At 43.8% G+C, this 24910-nt stretch overlaps 1 non-coding gene across 1 annotated transcript; it reads right to left on the minus strand.

Moving 5' to 3' along the window:
• Positions 1-22931: 22931 nt before the first annotated feature.
• On the minus strand, positions 22932-23122 carry LOC133145862 (U2 spliceosomal RNA). The gene has a single exon (XR_009711110.1). It is a non-coding gene; the product is annotated as a U2 spliceosomal RNA (small nuclear RNA).
• Between the last annotated feature and the right edge of the window lie 1788 nt (positions 23123-24910).

Here is a 24910-nt window from a genome sequence, read left to right on the forward strand (position 1 = left end):
ACGAGCGCCTGCACGCAGTCATGAAAAGACTTTCAGAATGCGGATTAACACTGAATGTGGAAAAATGCCAATTTAACATGGACAGACTTGTTTTCATGGGCATATTGTTGACCCAGAAATGCATTGGACCAACTGAGGAGAGAGTGAGAGCTGTTAAGGATGCCAGAGAACCAAAAACGGCAGCTGAAGTGAGAAGTTTCCTAGGACTGGTAGGATTCAGCAGTAGATTTATACCCCAGTTTGCAACGCTCTCTGAACCACTGAGGAGATTGACCAGGAAAGAGACTACATTTGTGTTTGGACCAGAACAAAAACGAGCATTTCAGACTTTAAAGACTGAACTAGCCGGGGCAGGTACTTTAGCTTATTTTGACAAAGAGGCTCCTACCAGAATAATCACAGATGCAAGTCCTGTAGGGTTAGGCGCAGTGCTTGTACAAAAACAAGATTCTGAGGAGGTACCAGTGTGCTACGTTAGTCGTAGTCTGACAGATTGTGAACGCAGATACTCACAAACAGAAAGGGAGGCCCTAGCATTAGTTTGGGCATGCGAAAGGCTACATCCATATGTGTACGGACGTAGGTTTGACTTAATCACAGACCACAAGCCATTAGAAGTCGTATACAGTAAAAGATCCAAACCATGTGCTTGTATAGAGCGATGGGTCCTCAGACTTCAACCTTATGACTTTCGGGTGGTGCACATTGCAGGAAAACAAAATATTGCTGATTCTTTATCTAGGTTGTTGTCAGACACAAGGACAAAAGGAATACATGAACATGAATCTGAAGAGTATGTGAGATTCATTGCAGTTAATGCAACACCAAAGGCGCTTACCACACGAGAGGTAGAAGAAGCCTCTGCTGTAGATCCAGAGCTGACGGAGGTGCGAAATGCAATTGAAATTGGACACTTCGAAAAATGTAAACAATATGCACCCATTGTAAATGAACTCTGTGTGATTGGATACATTGTGTTACGTGGAAGCCGCATAGTTTTACCAGAAAAACTCAGAGCAAAAGCACTTGCATTAGCTCATGAAGGACACTTAGGAATTGTAGGGACAAAACAACATCTCAGAACAAAAGTGTGGTGGCCTGGCATGGATAAGGCAGCGGAAAAATACTGTAAAGCTTGTCATGGATGTCAAATAGTGGCCAGACCAGATCCACCTGAGCCTTTGAGGAACACAATCTTACCAGATCGACCATGGCAAGACGTGGCTGTAGATCTGTTAGGACCACTACCAAACAATCAGTCTATATTTGTTTTAGTAGATTATTACAGTCGCTACTATGAGTATGAAATAATGACGTCTACAACCACGGACAGAGTTATTGACTGAATTGAGGACATTTTCAGTAGGCATGGACTACCAGTGACGATCAAATCGGACAATGGACCACAGTTCAAATCTGACTTCTTCAGGGAATACTGTGAAACAAATGGAATCAAACATGTGAGAACACCACCAAAATGGGCACAAGCCAATGGAGAAGTGGAACGTCAAAATGCATCACTGATGAAGAGAATCAGGATTGCACAGGCAGAAGGGCTGGACTGGAAACGTGAACTGAGGAAATATGTAACTATTTACAGGAGCATTGAACACCCCACGACAGGGAAAAGTCCAGCTGAACTTCTTTTCAACAGGAAAATGAGAGGAAAGTTGCCTGACCTCTCTGAGTCCAAAACAACGGCTCTAGATGTTCGTGACAGGGATGCTGAACAAAAAGGGAAAGCAAAGCTTTATCCTGATGAACGACGAGGAGCCCAGTACTCAAATGTGGACATTGGAGACACAGTACTGGTACAACAGGACAAACAGGACAAATTCACAACACCATTCAATCCAACCCCACATAGAGTCGTGAGTAAAACTGGAAGTCAAGTGGTAATTGAATCCCCAACTGGAGCTCGCTACCACCGGAATACCACTCACGTGAAGAAATACCAATCATATGAGAATACTGAAGGACATGACACACCGAAGACTTTTACTGAAGGGGAGGAAAATGTACTGAGCAGAAATGTGGACAGTTGCAACCAGACACCACAAGAGGAAGCTCAGGAACCTGAAATGAGGCCCCAGAGAGTCAAAAAGATACCAGCAAAGTTCAAAGACTTTGTGACAAAGTAAAAGTAAAGGGTTGTGTCTGAATATATTGTTCACTGTTTAAGAGAAAAAAATGTTTATGGGTTACATAAGAAAAGTTAGACAATACAATGTTGGGTTAGCAAAAGATGATGATGTAAATTACATGGTCAATATTAGTATGTGATGGTACAGTTTATTTCTAAGGAAAGGGGGGATGTCATGTACTGATATTGTACTGTGGGCCTACGTGATGACGTAGTGAAGGAGTGACGTTCAGGGAAATGAATATGCAGACAGAGCGGCAAGTTGATGGCCCTCTGTTTCATGAATAAAAGTGATTAAAGACATCGGTTCGGGTCCTGATTAAATTCAGAGTGCATTACCTAATAAAGATATAAGGTGAGCACACAACAATGGCGACGAGGATGACGTCCACCTTCTAAGGAAGAGGAGATAACGACGACGATTTTCGTGAGCAAGTTTAAGTTTGAGCTAACATGGCTAAGTCGGAGCTACAACCGTTTGCTTGCTGCACTGATCCAGCTACTCTCGGGCCAAGATGGACACGATGGCTAACATCTTTCGAGTTGTATGCTGACGGTAAAGGACTGATAATGAACGAGGATACGACCAATGCTACTAAACAAAGAAGACGCGCTCTACTTTTGCATTTGGCGGGACAGGACGTGCAGGATGTTTTCTTCACTTTACCAAACACGGGTGAGGTGACCGACTGCGCGGCAGCAGTAAGGACACTTGACTCCTACTTTGTTCCCCAAGTGAATGCAGCGTACGCGCGCCAATCCTTCCACAAGTTGTTCCAAAATCAGGGAGAAACGGTGCAACAGTTTGGTACACGTTTACGTCAGGCTGCGAAGGACTGTGACTTTCAAGGAGACAAGGACAATCAAATTAGAGACGCTATCCTGAGCAGATGCTGTTCTGGATACGTGAAGAGAAAGCTTCTCGAGGATGGACCTGGTTTGACTTTGGCTCGCACGTTGGAGTTGGCATCGCAATGTGAGCGAGTGGAAGAGCAACTAGCAGCAATGAATGGGAGCAGTATCAAGAAAGAGGGGGAAACGATCAGTCGTATCACAACGAAAAAAGGAAAGTTCACAAGGCCAAAAGGTAAATTGAAGAATTGTGATGACAATAAAGCAGAGAAGCAGTGCTACAGGTGTGGCTACACTGACCACATGGGTAAGGATCCCAAATGCCCAGCACGTGGACAAACATGTCATAAATGCAACGGTAAGGACCATTTCTCAAAAATGTGTCGTACCAAAGGACAAAAGAAGCAAAACGTTAATGCTGTAGAGCAGGGGTCACCAAACTACGGCCCGCGGGCCGGATACGGCCCACGGGACCGTTTAATCCGGCCCGCCAACCCTGAACAAATTGTATTATTAAACTTTTTTTTTTTTTTTTTGCTCATTTTGCCTGCAATGACTGCGTTTGCCCAGTAGATGGGGAAGCGCTCGCCTGCGCATTTACTACCGGAAGCCGTGTCAGAAAGCTCGGTGCACACTCACAAGTGCGTGTACGTACGGACATGGCGCACTCGCGCTCTATTTGTATCAGTCCCGAATTTAGAGCGTGGGCTGTGACGACAGCATTCTTGTAATTTGCGCGCTGAGCTTTCAGATGCAGTTTTGCGCTAAAGCCACCCACAAACCTTCCCCTGGAATCCTTCCATTAAAATGAGTGGCCCGAAGAAAAGAAGTGAGTGCCGAATGTTAAAAAAGAGTGGCCAATTTGGCTCGACGTACGCGACGTGACGTTCAGCCACATGAACGTCAACATCTACCCGTCAAAGATCGAGGTAAACGGACCAACACCTCGGATCTCGCCTAAGAATTGCCACAACAAATTTTACTCCAGACTATGACGCACTAGCAAACTTTAACAAAAAAGACAGCGGTGTCGACAAGCCTACTGGAACCTACAAAAGGATTATAAGGAAGGAACACAAGAACTTTAAGAGACTGCTCATATGTGTCAGAGAGGTTCTGCTCTGACAACTGAGCTGAACTTTTATCTGTTAAGATTGTGCATGGCACAACAGAAAGTTAATGTTCCATGGTTTTCTTTCTATGAAGAACCCAGAGAGAGTTATTTAGTTATTATTTATTTCCTGTTTTTTCTGTGAAGAACTCAGAGAGGGTTATTTAGTTATTATTTATTTCATTAATACGTAGTGTTATTTGTTTCCTGACTTTTTTTCTGTATAGAACCTGGAAAGGGTTATTAAATAACCGTTATTTGGTTATGTGTGGCTTTCTGGAAAACAATAAAATTTTTAAGCTCCCCTACGATCGTCACACTTTTTCTGTTACAAACTGACACCGGCCCGCCATCAGAGAAGGGAAAGGTTATGTGGCCCTCACAGGAAAAAGTTTGGGGACCCCTGCTGTAGAGACTGTGCACAATGACTATGCATTTATGGTGAAAGACTGTGAAATGCCTGAAAGACTAATATTTTGTGTAGGGGGAGTTGAGTTAAAAATGTTAGTAGATTCTGGGGCAACGAGTAATGTTATGGGAGAAAATGTTTGGGAGAAGCTAAAAGCTGAAAACATAAAATGTGAATCATATGTGCCCAAAGAGCAGAGAAATATGTATGCATATTCCTCAACCCAGACACTATCTGTCAAAGGTGCTTTCAAATGTGTAATCGAGATAGGTGACAGGACTGAAGAAGCTGAATTCATTGTGATTAGAGGTAATGGTGAACCACTCCTTGGTAAAATGACAGCTATTAAGCTTGGAGTACTAAAAATAGGGGAAAACGTTGCAGCAATCACAGATGTTAAAAGTATTCTGCAACAACAGTATTCAAATGTGTTCAAAGGAGTAGGTAAATTAAACACCAAACAAATCTCACTGTACATAGACCCAAATGTGAAACCAGTCGCTCAACCACTGAGACGGATACCCTATCATTTGAGGGATGCAGTCGAGAAGAAAATCAAGGAACTGACGGACATGGACATTGTGGAGAAGGTTGAAGGTCCTACTCCCTGGGTAAATCCGGTAGTGATTCTCCCAAAGAAACATGACAAAGACCTTAGGATGTGTTTAGACATGAGAAAAGCTAATGAGGCTATTGTGAGGGAGAGATACCCCCATCCCTACAGTGGATGAAATACTGCAAGGTCTGAATGGTTCTTCAATATTCAGTAAGCTTGATCTCAAATGGGGCTACCATCAGTTAGAGCTAACCCCAGAGTCCAGAGAAATAACAACGTTTGCTGTGCATAATGGTGTTTACAGGTACAAAAGACTGATATTTGGAGTCTCGTCCGCTAGTGAGCAATACCAGCACGAGATAGCCAATGCACTAGCAGGCATCGAGGGTGTGGAGAACATCTCAGATGACGTGATCATCCACGCTCCAGACCAGGTGACACATGACAAGCGCCTGCACGCAGTCATGAAAAGACTTTCAGAATGCGGATTAACACTGAATGTGGAAAAATGCCAATTTAACATGGACAGACTTGTTTTCATGGGCATATTGTTGACCCAGAAAGGCATTGGACCAACTGAGGAGAGAGTGAGAGCTGTTAAGGATGCCAGAGATTCAAAAACGGCAGCTGAAGTGAGAAGTTTCCTAGGACTGGTAGGATTCAGCAGTAGATTTATACCCCAGTTTGCAACGCTCTCTGAACCACTGAGGAGATTGACCAGGAAAGAGACTACATTTGTGTTTGGACCAGAACAAAAACGAGCATTTCAGACTTTAAAGACTGAACTAGCCGGGGCAGGTACTTTAGCTTATTTTGACAAAGAGGCTCCTACCAGAATAATCGCAGATGCAAGTCCTGTAGGGTTAGGCGCAGTGCTTGTACAAAAACAAGATTCTGAGGAGGTACCAGTGTGCTACGTTAGTCGTAGTCTGACAGATTGTGAACGCAGATACTCACAAACAGAAAGGGAGGCCCTAGCATTAGTTTGGGCATGCGAAAGGCTACATCCATATGTGTACGGACGTAGGTTTGACTTAATCACAGACCACAAGCCATTAGAAGTCGTATACAGTAAAAGATCCAAACCATGTGCTCGTATAGAGCGATGGGTCCTCAGACTTCAACCTTATGACTTTCGGGTGGTGCACATTGCAGGAAAACAAAATATTGCTGATTCTTTATCTAGGTTGTTGTCAGACACAGGGACAAAAGGAATACATGAACATGAATCTGAAGAGTATGTGAGATTCATTGCAGTTAATGCAACACCAAAGGCGCTTACCACACGAGAGGTAGAAGAAGCCTCTGCTGTAGATCCAGAGCTGACGGAGGTGCGAAATGCAATTGAAATTGGACACTTCGAAAAATGTAAACAATATGCACCCATTGTAAATGAACTCTGTGTGATTGGATACATTGTGTTACGTGGAAGCCGCATAGTTTTACCAGAAAAACTCAGAGCAAAAGCACTTGCATTAGCTCATGAAGGACACTTAGGAATTGTAGGGACAAAACAACATCTCAGAACAAAAGTGTGGTGGCCTGGCATGGATAAGGCAGCGGAAAAATACTGTAAAGCTTGTCATGGATGTCAAATAGTGGCCAGACCAGATCCACCTGAGCCTTTGAGGAACACAATCTTACCAGATCGACCATGGCAAGACGTGGCTGTAGATCTGTTAGGACCACTACCAAACAATCAGTCTATATTTGTTTTAGTAGATTATTACAGTCGCTACTATGAGTATGAAATAATGACGTCTACAACCACGGACAGAGTTATTGACTGAATTGAGGACATTTTCAGTAGGCATGGACTACCAGTGACGATCAAATCGGACAATGGACCACAGTTCAAATCTGACTTGTTCAGGGAATACTGTGAAACAAATGGAATCAAACATGTGAGAACACCACCAAAATGGGCACAAGCCAATGGAGAAGTGGAACGTCAAAATGCATCACTGATGAAGAGAATCAGGATTGCACAGGCAGAAGGGCTGGACTGGAAACGTGAACTGAGGAAATATGTAACTATTTACAGGAGCATTGAACACCCCACGACAGGGAAAAGTCCAGCTGAACTTCTTTTCAACAGGAAAATGAGAGGAAAGTTGCCTGACCTCTCTGAGTCCAAAACAACGGCTCTAGATGTTCGTGACAGGGATGCTGAACAAAAAGGGAAAGCAAAGCTTTATGCTGATGAACGACGAGGAGCCCAGTACTCAAATGTGGACATTGGAGACACAGTACTGGTACAACAGGACAAACAGGACAAATTCACAACACCATTCAATCCAACCCCACATAGAGTCGTGAGTAAAACTGGAAGTCAAGTGGTAATTGAATCCCCAACTGGAGCTCGCTACCACCGGAATACCACTCACGTGAAGAAATACCAATCATATGAGAATACTGAAGGACATGACACACCGAAGACTTTTACTGAAGGGGAGGAAAATGTACTGAGCAGAAATGTGGACAGTTGCAACCAGACACCACAAGAGGAAGCTCAGGAACCTGAAATGAGGCCCCAGAGAGTCAAAAAGATACCAGCAAAGTTCAAAGACTTTGTGACAAAGTAAAAGTAAAGGGTTGTGTCTGAATATATTGTTCACTGTTTAAGAGAAAAAAATGTTTATGGGTTACATCAGAAAAGTTAGACAATACAATGTTCGGTTAGCAAAAGATGATGATGTAAATTACATGGTCAATATTAGTATGTGATGGTACAGTTTATTTCTAAGGAAAGGGGGGATGTCATGTACTGATATTGTACTGTGGGCCTACGTGATGACGTAGTGAAGGAGTGACGTTCAGGGAAATGAATATGCAGACAGAGGGGCAAGTTGATGGCCCTCTGTTTCATGAATAAAAGTGATTAAAGACATCGGTTCGGGTCCTGATTAAATTCAGAGTGCATTACCTAATAAAGATATAAGGTGAGTGTCAGGGTTTTCCAAAACTATCTTGATCATATGATTATGTTGGAATGTATGTAACCAGTAATGAATAACCTTGGTAGATTAGTTTTATGCTTATGTTGGTGTGTAACCAGTAATAAATAACCTAGCTTGTTCCATCCTACGCAATGTCGTAAAACATCCCCTGCCCTGCTAATCTAGAGGTCAAGGGCCTTTTTTACTTGTCTATTCAGTCTATGGTCACCCCCACCCTTTTTCTCTTAATAAAGATGGTCTTGTGGGAAGCGAGAGTCAGACGTCATTCGATCATTGCTGTACGCACAGTGACGAATGGACTCTCCGCCTGCAGGTGCCCAAAACGACTAACTTGTCTCCGAGTGGTTCTTGCAAAATAAGTTAGAGTGAGCACCACTCTAACATTTTGGTGCCGAAACCCGGGACCCTCATACACACCATCTGACTGACGGAGGAAGACGTGCTGCATTGTCGACAAGCCAGCGTCCATTAGGAGGACCTGGAAAAGAAAGTCCTGGGAAGAGAACTTCTTCGCTGGGCCAGCATCTTAGGTCTGCCTTCGTCTGACAGATGTGGATTGGCGGGACCCGGCTGAACAGCGAACCAAGGAGACAAGTAAGTTAAAACCCTAAAGTTGTGTGATTGTGTTGTTGTGAAACGCGTAAAAGTGCACAGGAATAAAAATAGGCAAGACAGAGGATAAGAAGTCTTGAGGAAGGAGGGGGTGTTGTAGAGTCCCCCTCCGGATGAAGTGGCTCTTCTGGAGCAGTGGTTTTCAAAATATTTTTGTCAAATCTCACGTACCTCCGTGTACCCTGATTTGACAACCACTGTTCTAAGGGGACAACTTCGCGTTGGCAGGGCTGGGTAACTGGACGGTTGTCTTTAGTTCCCAGGGAAGGAAGGGGTGTTGTAGAGTCCCCTCTCCGGATGAAGCAGCTCTTTTTATTTTTTAAAAAGAGGACTTCGCGTTGGCAGGGCTGGGTAACTGGACGGTTGTCTTTAGTTCCCAGGGAAGGAAGGGGTGTTGTAGAGTCCCCTATCCGGATGAAGCAGCTCTTTTATTTTTAAAAGAGGACTTCGCGTTGGCAGGGATAAGAAATTTGTGTGGTTGAGAAAGTGTGATTGGTAGGATAAATTGACTAAATAGCAGTTCTAGCATTGATCCACGAAAATAATACAGGCTAGTAATTGTTCAAAGGTCAATTTAAACTTGCATTGAGGATCCTCAAAGAAAAATAATAAAAATAATAATAATAATAATAATAATTGTATAAACCTAAAATACCAAATTAAGATGGCAAATAAAAACAGTAGATCCCTAGCTCTTGATGGAGATGAGAAGTACATGGCGAGTAAATTTGTTAACTGTATGCAATACATGCCGAAGTGGAAGAAAAAGTATGGAGTAGAAGGGAAGTTGAAAGTTGAAGTGTGGAAGATAGTGGTTGATGTCTTGGAAGAGAGTGTGAATAGGAAGTCAGAGGGACTGAAAAAGAAAAGAAAAGAGAAAGAATTGATTTGTGCTAAAATATGGTTGAATGCTTCACAAGAGAGAAGAGAATAAATCCAAAAGACAGAAAGTTGAAAAGTGCTGCGACGATGTTTGTCAGGCCGGAAGACAATGAGGCCACAGTGCGCAGGCGCACTGTCCCGGCCACGGCTCCAGCCGCAGCTCAAGCAGAAGAGCAAGAAAGCCATTCCGCTCGTGTGCAAAACTTGTATACAACAACTATGCAGTGGGACAGGCATGCTGAAAAAGTTATCCAAAAAGGCAAATGTTCTGATGTATTTCATCTAGATGATGATAATGATCTAAATGAAGATACAACGATCTTCTTCCAAAGTTCCCAAAGGGGAGAGAAAGAGAGAGAGACCAACAAGGCCGAAGGTCACCATATAATTCAAAACCCCCATCAGATTCTGACAACTGTTGGAACTGTGGGAAACGTGGACACTGGTCAATAGAGTGTTTTAGAAGAAAAAAAACGGTGCCAGTCAAGGGGCAGAGGAAGAGGCAGAGGAAAAATCACATTTACAGCATGACAAGCTTCCTCTCCTTTGACCCCTCATGCTAATACAGAGAAAGAAGGAATAGATGCCCATATGACAGCAAAACATGTCATTGTCTGATTATTGGAACATTTTTTGGATTATTAGAGCTCCTGTCCATGCAAGAAGTATGACAATGCTGTTTGTATGCCCAACGACAAATTACCAGGGATCAAATTGTGTGTGTGCACGGAAGTTAGAATTTGCAAATCAAGTGGTAAATGAATGCAATTAGAAGATAAATAAAAAAAATTGGAGTGTACTGTCCTTGTGTGCGTGGGAGGGACTGGCTCATGGTCGACCACGGGAAATGGCCAGCCTGTGGCGAATCATTGGTGCTGGGACCTGCCCTACGCGCGCGAGAGCTGTGCATGTGTGTTAAAATGATGAAAATTGGCTAAACTTTCAGTGTGAAGAAATTTGTTAGACTGTGGTCTATCCAATTTGCACCGCAGAACAGAAACGATTTGGAAAGATAAAAATGAGAAAAGGAGAGAAAAATGTGTTTGCGAGCAGGAGTTGATCCACACTGGTGCATGTTGAGTGTTGAGCCCTCATGAGAAATTTGAAGGAGAAGCGACAGAGCATGCTTTCAGGAATTGGAAGAGGCAAAATTGTGAATTTGAGACATTGCAATGCTACATTTAATGGGAATAATTGATTGATGGTGTTATAAAATTATATGCGAGCTAAATCTGAGAAATTGAGTTTGTTAAATCTAAAAGCAAAGAAAATTTCGGATTGATTTGCCAGTGGTTTTTATGAGTTGAGTTTTTTTTGGTGGATTGTTCTATCGGGAACCTTGAGTTGGGGGTGGTATATGAGTGTTGTGTGGTGAGCTTGGATGAGTTGAGACCAATGTGATGGAGAGACTCCTTTTTGGAGACTGTGTGTGAGATGCAAATGAGCATTGATGAATGATTGCCTTGAATGATGGGAAAATACAGGTTGAATGGTTGGAGCTGTTGGCGACTGCTATGGAGAATTGGTAGAGCGACTTTGCTGAAAGAGTGGTTTTGAGTAAGTTGAATGCTGGAATGAAAAACATAGCTTTTGGATTGATGATTGACTGGAGAAAAACTGGAGAACCAGTAACACATGCAGAAGATGTGTGAACTGGGAAATTGAGAAGCGTTTTGGAAAGAAAGTCAAATTAAATGATGGAATCATATGTAGTAAAGAACACATCCTCCCAAAAAGTTTGTCAAGGTGTGAGGCATGGGCGTTGCCAAGCCTCAGAAGGAGGGAGTGAATAGGACAGATAGTGGAAGATAGTTGTTAGAAAAATGTATATATATGTTATCATGCGTTCTCTAATCAATGCCTTACCGCAATATTACTGCATTATATGCTTGCTGTTTGGCCTTGCTGTTTTTATGATGTACCACGGAAGGACAATTCCTTTCTAACAAAGACCACTTTGTTAGACAACATGCCTCATTGCTGTCTTGCACCCCAGATAAACCTCCAAGTGACCATTAAAGTCAGGGTTTCCTAACTATCTTGATCGTAGGATTAGGTTGGAATGTATATAACCAGTAATAAATAACTTAGTTTGTTGCATCCTACACAATGTCGTAAAACTTCCCTTGCTATGTTTTTACTTGAGGTCAAAGGTTTTCTCTTCTGTATCCAGTCCACTCAAACTCCTCTTCCCAGATGTCTTTATTAGTATGTAAACACCTAGTGATTTTTCCTTACGAGGCAAAGCCCACATGCTTTCCCCCTCCTTTCTTTAGGGGCTTGTCTCACACTGTGGGTAGGGCAAATCCAAATAAAAAGAGCGGGAGTGCCTACAGATATTTAGTGTGTGTAGAGATTGTATTAAGCTATCTGTACTGCACTCCTCGCGAGAAAAGACTTAATATTTCTGTCTCACTTGTGGTTTGTTTGCTGTTGCTCTTCTCTTAATAGTTATTCAGTCATTGAAATAAACCTGACAGAAATTGGGGGCTGGTCCGGGATCTCGACACGCCTTGAACGGTTCCAGCGGGCTCTTCGACGCAGGTGACAATCCTCGGCCGAGGTAAAACAAAAGCCCTTTGACGGGACTGTCTCGATCAGTCCGGCTGGACACCGGGAGGGTTGACGAGATCTTCCGAGGAAGAGAATCAGCAGACCGTGAGTAGGAATATTAATTCTATTAAATAGAAACAGTTAAATTCCGCAGGGGCGGATGTGGAGCCCCCTAGCTTTCAAGCTAGTTAAATTCTGCAGCAGGAGGGGCGGACTCCTCTGTTATTAAAAAAAAAAAAAAAAAAAAACCTTGAGAATTCTAGACCCTATCAAGTACAACTAGAAACAGTTAAATTCTGCAGGGGCGGATGTGGAGCCCCCTAACGTTTTATGTTAGTTAAATTCCGCAGCAGGAGGGGCAGACTCCTCTGTTCTTAAAAAAAAACGCGCGTGGTATGCTTGTGAACGGTTTGACTGAGAGTGATCTCATTTGAGCGCTCCTCTTAAATAGTAAGCGAAAGTCCCTACCCCGACATGAACTAAAATGCAAAGATTGGAAAATAATTGAAAGGCAGGATCCCAACCGATTAAAAAAAAGATTTCGATAAATGGGTTAAAAAATATAAATTTGAGGGACAACCAAATTATTAGGACTTAGAGGTGCCATAAACGAAACAACATAAATAAATCTTAAAGAAATTAAAGAAGGCATCTGATGATGTAGTGTTTTGGGAGAGAGAGAAAGAGAAAGAGAGAAAGAGAGGGAAAGAGAGAGAGCTCAGAAAGCACTGTATTGCAGGTAGGAAGATGATGAGACTGGGCCTAACAGTAGGCAGGCAAGAGAAAACCAAAATTTACAGAGTTAGAGAAGAAGGGAGAAGTCTAGAGAAAGTAGAGAAGCACGTAGAGAAAACACATGCTACAAATTCAAAACTAAAGATCATAGCGGGAGGAATACATAAATCATGCCCTCCATGCGGAAAAAGTAGTAATAGACAAACAAAAACGAAAACAAATGAAAGCTTCAAAACACACTTTTCTGGTAGATCAGCATAGTGACACTTTTTACCAAAATGCAGGCAGAGGACAGAAAGGCCAGAGAGGGCGAGCAATGTCTAAAGGAGGCTTTAGAGGCCGAGGAAGAGAAGTTGTGCAACCTCCAATAAAATGCTGGAATTGCGGAGAAAACGGTCACATGGCACGTGACTGCACAAATTAACAGAAACACTATGACTAGGCCAAAATCAAATCAGATCAGGTTTCCATGTAATGAAGTGGGAACCTGGCTGCCAAAATTAAGGAGAAAATTAGCTTAAATATAAGGAGATATTTATGTTAAAAGGATAAAGTAAGATAAAGAAACATTGAAGTTAAAATTTGCTAAATAAATAGAAAAGAATTACACGTAGTTTCTAAAAGTGAAATAGAGAATAAATCAGACAAGTAATACGAGCAAAAAGATGTTCTTAGTGCTTCTATGTGTTCTTATATGTTGTGCGTCATCCTTTTGTGCTGGTGTGTGTGTGCGTGTGCGCGCGGAGGATCCTCATGAATGGGTGTGTGTATGAGTGCGAGTGAGATGTGTTCTGTGGAAGAAATCAGTAATGGAGAATGTTCTGGAGGCTGTTGAGCAATAATAGGGAAATTGAGAAGTGGACGATGATGTGTTTAAGTTTGTTGGAGAAACTAAGATGAGCAGTGTGTGGCAGTAGAGAAAATAAGACGTGTGTGGCAGAAAGTGACTAGAATGGTGGCTTGATAGGACGAGAATGAGACAGCAAATGTTGTGTAGAAGACTGAAAGATGTTGAAGGTGAACATGATAGGGGAGGGCAACGGCAAAGTTGGCCTGCCCTTTGAGAAGGTGAAACTGATAAGCGTGCCTGCGCTCGCGCGTTGTCGCGGGGCGGGGCTGTCCGCGTGGGCCTTTGCTATGCTCGTGTGGGCGGTGGGCCGGCATCATGGTTGTTGCAGGAAATGGCCAGCCTGTGACCAATCAACATTGATGCTGCGCCCCCACCCCTCGCACGAGCGGTGCTGTGGCTGCGGGCGAAGCAAGGAAAGTGTGAGTTTCTCAGAGAATGTTTGAATATTTGAAGCAGGGTGATGCTTGAGGAAGATGTGACAATATTTGCATGAAGGATAAAAGGCACTGATGAGAAAACAAAAGTATAACCGAAACGTCAAAATAGAGGATGACGTTTGCGCAGCGTTATTTGTTTGTATCGTTTGTGAGCTGTGTCTCTGCTGTAAGTTTTTGTGTTGTCTGTGTGCCGTCAGTGTTATGTGTTGAAATTGGCTAATGTAGGTGCACAAAAGAATTGATTTGCACCGCAAAACAAAAGCAATTTTGAAAAGAAAATAAGAAGAAAAGAAAGGCAAGCAATTTTTTGTGGGCAGGAACTGGTCCACACTGCATTAATGAGAGATGGAAGGAACTTGCTTTCTGGGATTGGATGAAGCAAAATGATTAAATAACAACATTTCAAAGCTAAATTTAGAAGAAATAGTCGATTGGTTGTGTAAGGTCTACACAAGTTTTTACATTTGAGGATAAGAGAGTGATTGAGTTAGTTACAGTTAAGAAACAACAACAATTAACTATTATATTAATTTACTGATGGTTAATTTGTTGACTTTTATCTTTTCCAATTAGTGGATTGGTTTGACACTTTGAGGAAGGAAAGATTAGGATGTGGAACACGGGTTGAGACAACCAGTTACACACGCAAAGCATGTGTGCACTGGGACACTGAGAAGCATTTTGAAAGGTGTGTCAAAATTAAATGAAGATGAAATCATATGTAGTAATACAACGCTTTACTACATATGGATTCTCTAAATCGTACAATTGAGTAAAATAAAACATACTTTTTGACTTTTGTTCAAATTACTAAGATTCTTGTGATAAACGATGAGAAACTGATTGAAAAGAAACTACAAGAAACTACAACTAAGCTAGTTGTGGAAGCAGTCCAATTGCCACGACAAATAGCTATGTGCACGTGTGCAGGGCACGCACGAGACTGATAAGGTGTCAAGAGGTAACAAGCTTGCGGACGGAACCGCATAGCTGCAGTGCAAAAGACGCTTCAAATTTTATACACACAAGAAGCGGATTGAATTACTGAAACATTTTTAAAGATAAGCACCGACAAAGTCCATAGATTGAAATTCAATCATGGACAAAGAGAGGGGCAAGAGTAGAGAATGGCATCTATAAATGACCAGAGGACTGACCTATCCTCCAAAAAACCTATACAAGCGGGCAGCAATATTGAGCCATGGTTGTGTGTCGCATGGCTCAAGAGGAGGGATAGTGGGGCAGGTCAGTCAGCTTCATACAACATACGGATTTGATTCATATTCAAAACATTTTCAAAACAAAAGAAAATAAAATAAAAATTTTAAAAAAAATCGTAGAGCTTGTTTAACATGTGCTAAACACAATCCACAGGGTTATAATGCCTGGTCATAATAGATGCATTCTCAAAATGGTTTGAATTGGCTTCAACAAAAACACTGAATGCCTTAACAGTGGCAAAAACGTTATGTAAAAATAATAATAATAATAATAATAATAATACCGAGATATGGGATTTTGAAAATTAATTCTCGTGACAGAACTGGTATAAAGTGTGAAAATGTGCATGGGAAAAATGGAAGATCATGGACAAAATGTTTAGACCTGGTCAAGCTGTACATACATTTTACAAGTACTGTGGGTTTAACCCCGTATGAAAAATTGTTTGGGCGACAATATAGATTACCATGTTTTAAAACCAAGTGGAAAACTAAGGATGATTTAAATTTGGCATTTACATTTTATATTTATAATTAATATATTAAAGTCAAAAAGAACAAAGCACGTTCTCATTAAGAGCATTGAAAACAAAACGCTGGTGTTCTTCCAAGGGGGAAGGGCCACATTGAATATTGATAATTACATCAACTGCCATTAAAATAGCAGAAAGGTCAGTTGAGGTAGTCCTTGGAAATTACAAAAGGGTAATTTCTTTTGAGGTAACGTTCAATCGGGAAAAAGTGACCCAAAGGGAGCCTTACCTCTTAGAGAAATGCCGGGAACAAGAAAATGGAACAATGACGTTATTGCATGTAAGGTGGCTATCTTTGTTGCCACTTTGTTAACTTCAGCAATATGGTATTTGTGGGAACTAAGTCATAATGAGTAGGGGAGAGATGAGTGAACAACTTATATTGATCACTCCAAAAAAAATTATGCTGCATTGTAGCGATTTAAAAGATCAATTTGACCTTTGCAGGATGATCTGCTGTGTCAGATCTGGACTGCCATGAAAGTATGATGTTTATATGTGTACTTTGTCAACAACCGCTGTAGATGTTAAAGAATGGGATGAATATATCTAAAGTGAATGTGGATAATTTGTTTCAGGTAACTAGTATTAGAGTAAACTGCTAAACGAAGCAATTGATTGCTAATGGCAAAACAAGCTGTAAAGACAAACAAAATTTAATATGTCATATGTATGGGTTTGTGACCATTGCCTTATGTTGTACCGTCACCATTGATCAAAGATTGTGTGAAATCTATCACGTATATTGGATTATGAAATGTGTGACAGAGCATTCTTTATAGTAATATCCATTGAAGAAAGAAAAAAGAAGCCATTGCTTTCAGAGAATGTAGTCAAGCTAAATTGTATATGTATCAACATCCCAAGATCTGAAAAAAGAAAAAGCTGGTAAAAACCAAAATATCTTTGAATTTGACAGCCGACGATGATCTGACCGAAATTGATGCAATTGGTGTTCCCAGAGGAGTACCGGATAAGTGTAAGCTGGTGAATCAGATAGCAGCTGGTTTTGAATCCACCCTGTGTTGGTGGTGTACTCTTAACAAAAATGTCGACAGGATCAACTACATCCATTACAACGTGCAGAGGCTTGGAAATTGGACCGAGGCGGGTTTCAGGGCGGTCTACTCCCAACTGGCCGCGACTTCCCTCATGGCTTTCCAGAACCGAATGGCCCTTGATATGCTACTCTCAAAAGAGGGTGGTGTCTGCGCCATGTTTGGTGAGCAATGCTGCACATTCATTCCAAATAATACTGCCGCTGATGGAAGCCTGTCCCAGGCCCTTGAGGGCCTGAGGACCTTGAATGGGAAAATGAAGGAACGCAGTGGAGTGAACACGGAGGTTTGGAACGACTGGCTAAACGTGTTCAGACAGTACCGTACCCTGGTTTCCTCGGTCCTAGTCTCCCGTGCCGTTTTTTTCTGCTGTTTTGACCTTGTGTGGATGATGTTGTATTCCGTGTCTCCGGTCTCTAATCAACAGGTTAATTACAACTGCTATCTCTCCAGCAGCTGAGACTTTTTCGTTGCTCCAAGGGAACGACTTTGCGACTGACGAGGGTTGTCGCTCTAGCGATGGCTCCATATTTGAGGCTCCTCTGGTAAACCTGTCCGGTTTGTTTCCCGACTCTGACATTGATCAATCTCCTCCCGGGTGTAAATTTGTTCTTATGAATTGTGTTCTTACGGCTGAAAATCTTTTTTGAAATGGCCGCTTTTAGGTGATAAGATGGTCTCTGAGAACTTATGATAAACAGGAGGGAATTGTTAGAAAAATGTATATATATGTTATCATGCGTTCTCTAATCAATGCCTTACCGCAATATTACTGCATTATATGCTTGCTGTTTGGCCTTGCTGTTTTTATGATGTACCACGGAAGGACAGTTCCTTTCTAACAAAGACCACTTTGTTAGACAACATGCCTCATTGCTGTCTTGCACCCCAGATGAACCTCCAAGTGACCATTAAAGTCAGGGTTTCCTAACTATCTTGATCGTAGGATTAGGTTGGAATGTATATAACCAGTAATAAATAACTTAGTTTGTTGCATCCTACACAATGTCGTAAAACTTCCCTTGCTATGTTTTTACTTGAGGTCAAAGGTTTTCTCTTCTGTATCCAGTCCACTCAAACTCCTCTTCCCAGATGTCTTTATTAGTATGTAAACACCTAGTGATTTTTCCTTACGAGGCAAAGCCCACATGCTTTCCCCCTCCTTTCTTTAGGGGCTTGTCTCACACTGTGGGTAGGGCAAATCCAAATAAAAAGAGCGGGAGTGCCTACAGATATTTAGTGTGTGTAGAGATTGTATTAAGCTATCTGTACTGCACTCCTCGCGAGAAAAGACTTAATATTTCTGTCTCACTTGTGGTTTGTTTGCTGTTGCTCTTCTCTTAATAGTTATTCAGTCATTGAAATAAACCTGACAATAGTAATAATACAAACCTTTACGACATATGGATTTTCTAATACATTTAGTGTCATACTGTGGTAAAATTCTATTCTGGTATCATGCAATGTATATCTCACTAGTAAGCCTAAGTGTGACCGGATCATGTTTCGGGTCAGGTTCGTGCGGGATTGTTTGGGCCTTGGTCCATGATCTCATTGGCACGAGACATCTGGTTTCCATTAACAACTGACAAGATATGCACCCGAGTGAGGAAAGGGAGGCTAACTCATAAATAATGAGGAGATATTGGGAGTAATCTGTTGGTCCTTTCTTTAAGACCCTTCCTGGTGCAGATAGGTTAGCAACAAGAGAGATTTAGAGGTTCAACAGAAAGACAGTTAAAAGAACACAACATTATTAATTTGGACAGTTGCAGGCTAACAGGAGCATGAGAAAGAAGAGCTAAGAAGCGGGATCCAATTTGATCAGGGAGATTGGAAATTCACAACACCATATTCTAAGTCACATTTTTGAGCAAGCATGACACAGGTAATAACGTTTGAGAGGTCAAGACATAGATTAGGGCTAGATGTGGAACGCAGACCTCGTTGAGTTAATTTTAAATAATGATACTGAAGACAATGTACTGTCTCATTAAATAGGAACTATAGACAGAACGTAGCTCGAAAATAGGATGAGTTGCAGGACTTACAATATAAAGACGAGATCGCTGTTACTAGGAGAATTTGAAGTTTGGTAAACAAACGTTACTAGCGAATTGATGGCAGCAGCTACATTTGGTTACAAGTTTGATGTCCCAGTCTGTCACTCTCAGTGCCAGGATCCCTGAAAACTCAATCCCGAGACTCTGCCTGCAGCCATGGACGTCTACAAAACGGTGCCTGGCTTTGAGGCACCTTTGACCTTTGGCAAGGACAAAGAAAGACTATTGTTGTACTTGTAGGGGGACAAGTACACTCGGGAAGAAAAGACGACATCCTCGGGGACAAGAAAAGACAGTGAGAAGTGGAGGAACTCACAATGTTGAAGAAAAAATGGACATTTGAACAATGGACTCATTCGAGAGTGATGGATGGGTTGACTCAACAACAAAAGAACACCATCTTGAGAGGGTGAGGTGCGGCAAAAGATATGGACTTGAAATGTCCAACGACCAAATCGCACTCCGTGCTGTGGCGGTGCTGAAACTTCGTGGGGCTTGGGGTAAAGTGGAAAGGAGCTTCATTGTGCACTGGGTTTGACAGAACTGAGGAGATTTGATAAAAAATTGAATAATGCGTAGAGCTACAGAGAAACTCATCATAATCGGAGACTGAACAGATTTGGATAGGACAAATAGGCTAAAACGGTAGGAAACAAGAGCGAGATCTGATGTTTTGGCTCATCAGGCATAAGTCAAAGTCAAAGTCAAAGTCAGCTTTATTGTCAATCTCTCCACATGTCACAACACACAAAGAGACCGAAATTACGTTTTTCTCTATCCCACGGTGACGAGACACATAACACGATAGACATACATGTACGCGACACAATATAAAAACAAGAAGGCAAAAATTCTACCAATCAATAGTAAGAGTGATGAATAAATAATAAATAAACAGATAACACAATAAATAACGGAGCCAGCAAGCATAGCGCAAAAGTAAAAAACATCATAAACAAAAAGGCACAAACAATAAATAAGAGTAATAACAAATAATAAATAATAAGAGCCAGTGTGCATTCAGACAGTCCAGACAGTAAAAGTACAGGACGCTACGCAGAACGGGGGAGCGAGTTCAGGATCCTAACAGCCTGGAGCATGAAGCTGTTTGAGAGTCTGGAGGTGCGGGAGCGCAGGCTTCTGTACCTCTTCCCAGAGGGCAGAAGCTCGAACAAAGAGTGAGCGGGGTGACTCGCATCACTCACAATCGTGGTCGCCTTGCGGGTGAGATGGGAGGTGTAAATGTCCTTCAAGGAGGGGAGCGAAGCACCAGCAATCTTACCAGCAGTGTTCACTATGCGCTGCAGGGCCTTCAAGTTGTAGTCAGTGCAGCCGCCACCCCCAAAACAGCAATAATTGAGCAATTGAGTTAGATACATTTTAGAATAGGACATTTGGACTAAAGTGAATTCAGTCAAGAGGAAGCTAGGTTGCTCAATGTACCTACTCAATAAAATAGTAAATTCGTTGCACCACGGTGGAGTTTGGGTGGTCAGAATGTTGGATACGTTAAATTTTTGACTTTCACACAATCATGCATAGGAGTCGCACAAGGCGACAGTTAACAAGACAATGACTGCAGTAGGGATCACTTACGACTGCACCGACATGGAAAAGTAGAAGCAAGGGAGTTGAGTAAGGGATTATATGCGGAACAGTCCGCTATACAGTTACCAATAGGAGGTTCTATCAAAAGGAGCTACATGTGAGATGTATGGAATCCCTTTGTCTGTGTTCTGTGTTCTGTGTTCGTGCGTAATCTCTGTAAAGTTGTGTCAGGCTGTTGTCGTTTGTCTGAGCCTTGGGTGCGCGCTCGGTGTGTGTGCGTTTATGTGCACACCCTGTGTGTGTGCGAAAGTGTTAGGAAGAAGACGGCATGGATAAGGGAATCTCCTTTAAGACAGGAGGCAATAAATGGGAAAGCCCCTGTCATAAACGGTCTTTGGTTAGGAGGAATCATTAGGAAGTGCTCAAACTCTTCTTTCAAACACTCCTATCTGCCTCGTTAAAAAGGGCATTACAATTGACTACAGGAGTTGCAAAAAGCAGATGAAGAACATAGGTAGCATGATCAGGGCCCTCAGGCTGGAGGATGTGTCAAATGCAAATTTACTGCCGCCTGATCTTTCCTCCTCACAGGTCGACAACCCCATCAATCCAGGAGACTGGGTCTACATCAAGGTCATCAAAAGAAAGAACTGGGCCAGCCATGGTGGGAGGGACCATTCCAAGTCTTGCTGACTACCCCCCTCCGCAGTGAAGATTGCTGAACGACCCGGCTGGATTCACCTTAGCCAATGCAAGCTACAAGGAGTGCTGGACCCCTCATTTTGGGACGGTGGCGAAGTCTGCAAACAACGATCCCAACTCCGCTAGGCGGGGGGATGTCTCGGTGTTCCTGTCATCTTAGTAGCAACGGGGCTCCACATGCCGGGTGGATCCTCTGCTGCGTTGTGGTTGGAGCATGCTATGGTCTATGGACACATCTGAACAGACCAAGTGATAATGTTGACCGTGGGAAACGATGGTCACACGATGAGAACTTTGAGGACTGGTCATGAGACCCCAGAAACCCATACGAAACCAACGCTTGGTACTGGTATGTGAAGGTCGCTGTGAGAGCGCACACACAGGAGGGATGTTATCTGTGTTTCCAAAAACTCCCCTTGCTCCACACAAGTTCACTTGGAGGCCAGAGCAATGAATGTCACTGAAGCGAAATGTATGGCATCCATGGGAGGAGATTGATATCAACACCGTACTGTCAGTCAGTGACGCTACCCCTACCGCCCTGGACTCGCAGGAATGAATCTGGGATCAAACTATTTTGGATTAATCCCAATGTGACTGTTGGAGGACGACAGATGCCAGAAGTGGCCTAAACCAGGACGCTACCTGGAATGGACTACACGTGTTTCATCCAAGAAAACAAGACCCACGGATGCATTCACGACAACTGTTCTCCAGGAGGGAACTGGATGGGAGCTTTGGACATCACCGCTGTGTGCCAGGATGGGAGAGCCATTTCAAGGTGTATGGGCTCTCCTGCCAACATGGCTGTACCATTGGACGGGTCCTACTTCATTCGGAACGGATCATGGCTTTATTTATATTTTCTTATTGATAGCATTATGGTCGCCTAAGGCAAAGGGACCGTGTGAGACTTTTCCTGCGTATTAACATCGGCCAGCAGGTTTTTAGATCACACAATAAGTTTAATCTGGAGTATTGAGGAAAGTCCTCATCTTCACTGGGAGTTGTTGCTATCATTGTTTGTTGTTTTTGTCATGTTTCACCCTACACGCTCCCCAGCCCATTCGCTGTCATCTCAGTTTTTTTTATTGATTTTTTTATTATTGTTTTTACTATTCTTCTTTATATTTTCTTACTTATGTTTTATTGATCTGGTTCACATAATCGTATGATAAAACAGGAGGGAGATGTCAGGGTTTTCCAAAACTATCTTGATCATATGATTATGTTGGAATGTATGTAACCAGTAATGAATAACCTTGGTAGATTAGTTTTATGCTTATGTTGGTGTGTAACCAGTAATAAATAACCTAGCTTGTTCCATCCTACACAATGTCGTAAAACATCCCCTGCCCTGCTAATCTAGAGGTCAAGGGCCTTTTTTACTTGTCTATTCAGTCTATGGTCACCCCCACCCTTTTTCTCTTAATAAAGATGGTCTTGTGGGAAGCGAGAGTCAGACGTCATTCGATCATTGCTGTACGCACAGTGACGAATGGACTCTCCGCCTGCAGGTGCCCAAAATGACTAACTTGTCTCCGAGTGGTTCTTGCAAAATAAGTTAGAGTGAGCACCACTCTAACAGTGAGCACACAACATGAACTTGAATCAAATCCGATCAAGACGTCGTTGACTTTCTGCTTCATCCTGTGAGAATGAAGCTAACGGATTGTGATGTAAACTACTTTTTATTTGCCCAGTAGAGGGGGGCGCACCGCTCCTGGAGGTACTGCAATACCAGGTCGATGCATAGAGTGGACGGAGCAAGCCCCTATACCATCTCCCTGTTGCGAAAATCCAATATATACATGGTCCCCGGATAGGGAACGTATCAGATATTAATCTGATAAGAACAGATACTACACCTGGTCTTAGCCAAAAGGCCGAGAAGCGATGTACTGAAACTGGTCTGAGGAAACCACTTAAATAAAGAGACTGTGGTGTGCAAGGACTGGAGTCGGAGGCGGAGTGATAAATGACGGTGCCAACGGCAGTTGTTTTAATGACATTTATAATTAGCTTCTCTCAACCACGGGCCGACTCTTTTCCCTTCGAGATCCTAACACACACTCCTCAAACAGGAAACTCCCACACGTGTAAAACCTCCCACCGGAACTCGGCAACGTGAACTTAGGTTCCGGGTGAATTATGTCAACCCACTACACAAGCCCCCCCAGAATTCACCCATAGTCAAAATCCCCGCGCCGGAAAGGAACGACAGCCCGACCACAGCGGGTGTAGGTGGCAGGGGCTGGCAGGGGGTCAAGGGTAGGGGGCGCCGCCGGAAAGACCGCTGGGCTGGACGGTCGCGTTGTCGGTCGGGCAGGCGGGAGCTCGGTCAGGTCGGAGGGGCGAGGCGCTGGGGGGCGTCCGCGGCGTGGGGCCTGCGCCAATTCCAACGTCCGGGAAACATCCACGTGGGCAGGCTTAATCCTATCAACCGAGATAGTCTCAGGCCTACCGCCGATGTCCACGACCATGCTCTTACTCCCGTGCTGCAAGACCTTAAAAGGCCCGTCGTAAGGCGGACGCAACGGCCCGCGGTGGGCGTCGTGGCGGATGAACACAAAACCCGCCGAGCGTAGGTTGGTGGGCACCCGGGAAACAGGGGTGCAGTGCCGTGACGTGGGGACAGGTGCGAACGTCCCGGCAACTTCCAGCAGGGAGGACCGCTGCCCTGCCGCCGACCAAGGCGTTGTGGCGTCTGGAATGAAGTCCCCTGGAACTCGTAGTACCTGGCCGTAGACGAGCTCAGCGGACGAGGACTGCAAGTCCTCCTTAGGGGCCGTCCTGAGGCCCAGCATGACCCAGGGAAGTCTGTCCACCCAGTTGCCATCCACCAGACTGGCGCGTAGAGCAGCCTTCATGGAGCGGTGGAACCGCTCGCACAGCCCGTTAGCCTGGGGGTGATAAGCGGTGGTGCGGTGCAGCTTGACGCCCAGGCCTCCAGCAACCACATTCCAGATCTCGGAAGTAAACTGTGCACCCCGGTCCGAGGAGAGGTCTGAAGGTGTTCCAAAGCGCGCGACCCATGTGCCAATAAACGCCCGGGCCACGTCAGCAGCCGAGGTTGAGGAGAGGGGGACGGCCTCAGGCCAACGGGTCGTCCTGTCCACCATGGTGAGGAGGTAGGTGAAACCATGGGAAGGGGGGAGCGGGCCCACAAGGTCGATGTTGACGTGGTCGAACCTCCTCTCGGGGACAGTGAACGGCTCCAACGGGGCCTTGGTATGGCGGTGCACCTTCGCACGCTGACAAGCCACACACGAGTCGACCCAGGCCCGCACGTCCCTCTTCAGCCCTTTCCAGACGAACTTCTGAGCCACCAGCCTCACGGACGCTTTTCTGCCAGGATGGGACAGGCCGTGTATCGCCTCAAAGACAGCCCGCTGCCAGCCGGCAGGGACAAGTGGTCTAGGCTGGCCGGTGGAGAGGTCGCACCACAGCCTGACTCCTGAGTCGCCAACCGCGACCACCTCCAGACGCAGCCCAGTGTCAGAGTCTTTGAGCGACTGGATCCCAGGATCTGAGGCTTGGTCAGCACTCATACTTGAGTAGTCGAGCCCCAGCTGAACCGTGTGGACGACCGCTCTAGAGAGGCAATCGGCGACCACGTTGGACTTGCCGGCGTTGTGTCGGATATCTGTGGTGTACTCAGAGATAAATGACAGCTGACGCTGCTG

This window comes from Syngnathus typhle, linkage group LG21 (assembly GCF_033458585.1).
Source record: "Syngnathus typhle isolate RoL2023-S1 ecotype Sweden linkage group LG21, RoL_Styp_1.0, whole genome shotgun sequence".
In the NCBI taxonomy this organism is placed as follows: Eukaryota; Metazoa; Chordata; class Actinopteri; order Syngnathiformes; family Syngnathidae; genus Syngnathus; species Syngnathus typhle.